General features: G+C 34.0%; 1 pseudogene; it reads left to right on the forward strand.

Moving 5' to 3' along the window:
- Window positions 1-3,222: 3,222 nt before the first annotated feature.
- LOC103228927 (nucleophosmin pseudogene) lies at window positions 3,223-3,770 on the forward strand (annotated as a pseudogene).
- Window positions 3,771-4,932: the final 1,162 nt, after the last annotated feature.

A 4,932-nucleotide genomic window follows, 5' to 3' on the forward strand; every position in this document is an offset into this window, starting at 1 on the left:
CTGTGAATAACAAACGTGAGGGTCATTAGGAATAGCAGGAAAGTCTTTCTATTGCCAATGTATTAATACTTGTAAAACTAGAAAGAGGAGGAAAATAAATTGCATAAAAAGAGCTTTAGATTGTAAAGTATCTTTTTCATTACCTTTTAGTAAGAATGTATGCTAACAGCATGACTTATTGTTGATGATATTAACTTTGATTACCTGACCAAAGTAGTGTTGAACAGCTTTTTCAACCGTAAAGGCATTCTCCTCTCTTCCATACTGTAGTTTTCGAAAGCAAGTCACGATTTGCTACAACCCACACTCAAGAGAGAGTGTCTTAGTCTATTTGGACTAATATAACAAAATATCATGAACTGAGTGGCTTAAAAATAACAGAAATTTATTCCTCACAGTTCTGGAGTCTTGGAACTCTTAAGTTCAAGGTATTGGCAGATTCAATACTTACATATTTGTATTTGTATTACACTGAACATAAGTTCATACAGCTGTCTCTAACTGTAATCCATTACCACGTGGTTCAGTCTAGTTTCCCCTGTCCTTGCCTACCTGAAACTGCTCTTCCAATAGGAATAAACCTGCCTCACAGCATCCACCATGTATTTACATATTTGTTCAACCCTACTCTATATATACAGTTTTTTCAGAATTGTTAACGCAGGCTACTGTGAAAAACAACTAGAGTATAGTGTTTACCTACAGTTCCTTTTGTTTCTAGTCTTACAGTTTCCAATCAAAGCACCATTTCCAAAGTTACTTGTCAGCTAGTTTTCTGCTCACCCTTTTCAGTGAGGATTTTCCATAAATTTGTTATACAACTAGAATCTTTTTGTCCCCATATTCACTGCACACAATACATTCCTCTGGTTAATTCTTTTAATTTGCATAAATTAAGGTTTACTCTTTTTGTTGTACATCTTTTTTTGTTTTAAGACGGAGTCTCTCTCGTTGCCCAGGCTGGAGTACAATGGCGCAGTCTTGGCTCACTGCAACCTCCACCTCCTGGGTTCAAGCGATTCTCCTGCCTCAGCCTTCAGACTAGCTGGGATTACAGGAACCCGCCATCATGCCTGGCTAGTTTTTGTATTTTTAGTAGAGATGGGGTTTCACCATGTTGGCCACGCTGGTCTCGAACTGCTGACCTCATGATCCACCTGCCTCAGCATCCCAAAGTGCAGGGATTACAGGAGTGAGCCACTGCGCCTGGCCCTTTTGTGGTACAACTTTATGGGTTTCAATAAACGCATAGCGTTTTATATCCACCAGTACACTGTAATACCAATTAGTTCCACTGAACTGAAACATCTTAGTCCCTCTCCTAGTCAAACACTCTCCCTTCCACGATCATTTGAATACCCTGATCTGTCTTTCAATCCAACAGTTTTCCCTGCTCAAAAATGTCATATGAATGGACTTCAACATGTAGACTTTCAGACTGACTTCTTATGCTTAGCAACATGCACTTAAAGTTCATCTAAGTAGCTCCATGAGTTAATAGCTTGTTTCTTTTTATCACTGAATACTATATTCCATTATATGGACATACCATTGTTTGTTTATCCATTTATCTAACTAAAGGATATTATTTCAACGTTGCTTGAAATTTTTGTTGATTATGAATAAAACTGCTAAAAAATTCCTCTGCATGTATTTTTCAGATATACATTTTCAAATCAATTGTGTAAATATTCAGGAACATGCTTCTACATTGGATGATAAATCTAAGTTATATTTAGTAAGATACTGACAAACTACCTTGCAAAGTGCCATTTTGTGTCCCCACCAGCAATGAATGAGAGTTCCTGCTGCTCTGAATCCTTGCCAGGTTTGGGAATTGTCGGTGAAGAGTTTATTTAGATCTTCTGCCTTGTTATTTAAGTAAAAGTTCTTTATCAGATATTATTTACAAATGTTTTCTCCCAGTTTATGACTTGTCTTTTCATTCTTGCAACTGCATCCTTCACAGAGCAAAATATTTTAAAGTTTTATTTAAAGTTTAATTTATCATTATGTTCTTTCATGAGTTATACTGTTAATGCCATACTTTAAAACACATAGTCAATCCCTAGGTAATGCAGATTGTTGTCCTGTGTTTTCTTCTAGATGCAGAATTTCTTTTTTACTCTTTTTGTTGTAAATTTTTATGTGTTTTGACCCTATTTGTGTAAGTATATTTTTGGAATCTCTATTGTGTTCCATTGATCACTATTTCTATGTTTTTGTTAATAGCAGTTTTAATTACTGAAGTTTAATAATATGTTTTAAAATCAGGAAATTGGAGTCTTGGAACTTTTTCTTTTAAAAATTGTTCTGATTATTTTAGTAGTAGCTTTACCTTTCCATATAAATATTGAACCATCTTATGAACAGAACATCTACGAAAAAACTTGCTGAGAATATTTTTTTTTTTTTTTTTTTTTTTTGAGATAGAGTCTAGCTCCGTCACCCATGCTGGAGTGCAGTGGCATGATCTCGGCTCACTACAACCTCTGCCTCCTGGGTTCAAGCGATTCTCCTGCCTCAGCCTCCTGAATAGCTGGGATTATAGGCGCCTGCCACCATGCCCAGCTGATTTTTGTATTTTTAGTAGAGATGGGGTTTCACTGTGTTGGCCAGGCTGATCTGGAACTCCTGACTTCGTGATCCATCTGCCTCAGCCGCTCCACTTGCTGGGATTTCTATCGAGTTTCTATTAAATTAATAGATGAAATTGGGAAAAATTAACATCTTAACATTATGGGATGTTCCAATTCTCTCTTTTCATTGCTGAATATAAAAAATTATTTTAAACTTAAAAAATACTAATTATAATAGCACAAAAATTGAAGCACATAGACATAAATATAGCAAAATATGTTAATATAAGTTTTAAAGAACAGAAATCAACAAAGTATGTTCTCTGACCATGTGGAAATTACAATATAAATCAATAACAGAAAGATAATTTTGACAAACAGCAAATATGTGAAAATTACTCAGCATACTCTAAATGACCATGAGTCAAAAAAAAAAAAAAAAAGAAAAAAGAAATCAATATTAGGAAATACTTAGAAATAAATAATAGTAACAATGTGAATTTTCAAAATGTGTGAGATGAAGCTCAAGTGTATACTACAAGGTAATTTAGTAACAACATTTACAAATCAAAAATACATGCAATTTACAATGTATGCCTCAAACTTTTGAAGTTAGAAAAAAGAAGAAACTAAAGATAAGAGTGGAAGTCATTATACCGGCAACTTTGAAAAGGTCTGTACAGTCAATGGTTTCCCTAGGGGGCTGTGAAATAAGACCACCAGTGGTCTTAAAGTTGAAGTGTGCTTCAGGGCCAGTGCATATTAGTGGACAACACTTAGCAGCTGTGGAGGAAGATGCAGAGTCAGAAGATGAAGAGGAGGAGGATGGAAAACTCTTAAGTATATCTGGAAAGCGGTCTGCCCCTGGAGGTGGTAGCAAAGTTCCACAGAAAAAGGTAAAACTTGCTGCTGATGAAGATGATGATGATGATGATCATGATGAAGATGATCATGATTTTGATGATAAGGAAGCTGAAGAAAAAGCACCAGTGAAGAAATCTATACGAGATATTCCAGTTAAAAATGCACAAAAGTCAAATCACAATGGACAAGACTCAAAACCATCATCAACACCAAGATCAAAAGGACAAGAGTCCTTCAAAAAATTAGGAAAAAACTCCGAAAACACCTAAAGGACCTAGTTCTGTAGAAGATATTAAAGCAAAAATGCAAGCAAGTATAGAAAAAGGCGGTTCTCTTCCCAACGTGGAAGCCAAGTTCATCAGTTATGTGAAGAGTTGCTTCTGGATGACTAACCAAGAGGCTATTCAAGATCTCTGGCAGTGGAGGAAGTCTCTTTAAGAAAATAGTTTAAACAATTTGTTAAAAATTTTCTGTCTTATTTCATTTCTGTAACGGTTGATATCTGGCTGTCCTTTTTATAATGCAGAGTGAGAACTTTCCCTACCGTGTTTGATAAATGTTGTCCAGGTTCCATTGCCAAGAATGTGTTGTCCAAAATGCCCATTTAGTTTTTAAAGACGGAGCTCCACCCTTTGCTTGGTTTTAAGTATGTATGGAATGTTATGATTAGGACATAGTAGTAGCGGTAGTCAGACATGGAAATGGTGGGGAGACAAAAATATACATGTGAAATAAAATTCAGTATGTTAATAAAGTAGAAAAAAAAAATGGACAAAAAGTAGAGACTGTCAACAAAGTAAAAAGGCAATACTTGAAAAGACTAGTAAAATTTGTAATCCTCTGGAAAGAGAGAAGTTACAAATTACCAAAATAAGAAATGCAATTATGGATGCCATTTTTCAGCATTACATTACTAAGAAAATGCAAAAATAACTCGGTGTGAATAAGTTTGACAATGTGAATGGAGTAGAACAATTTTTTGAAAGACATAATTGGCACAAGATATAGAAAATCTCAATAGTATTATTTATATTTAAAAAATTAAAATTTTAATGGTGGAATCTTCTTGCAAAGATAACTCTAGGACTGTTTTGCTTCACTAGTGAATTCTAGGCATTTAAGAAAATGATAATATACTAATTATATTAGAAAATAGAATAAAAGTAAGTATTTCAAACTTATTTTATTAGGCAAGTACATCTTTGATTCCAAAACTAGACAAGGATACTCAGAGAAGTATTATAGACAAATACCTCTCATGAATAAGAGGTACATTTTTCTTTTAAAAATATTAGCAAATTGAATGCTACATATAGAACATATTACAAGAAAATATGGCTTATCCCAATAATATAAGATTCATTTAAGATACAAAAATATACAAAAATTTTTAGTGTAACCCATTAATAGAAAAAAGAAAAAATATTATGTGGTCCCTTCAGAATATTAAAAATATGATTAAATTTAATATCCACTGAAGAAAAAGTAT

This window comes from Chlorocebus sabaeus, chromosome 24 (assembly GCF_047675955.1).
Source record: "Chlorocebus sabaeus isolate Y175 chromosome 24, mChlSab1.0.hap1, whole genome shotgun sequence".
In the NCBI taxonomy this organism is placed as follows: Eukaryota; Metazoa; Chordata; class Mammalia; order Primates; family Cercopithecidae; genus Chlorocebus; species Chlorocebus sabaeus.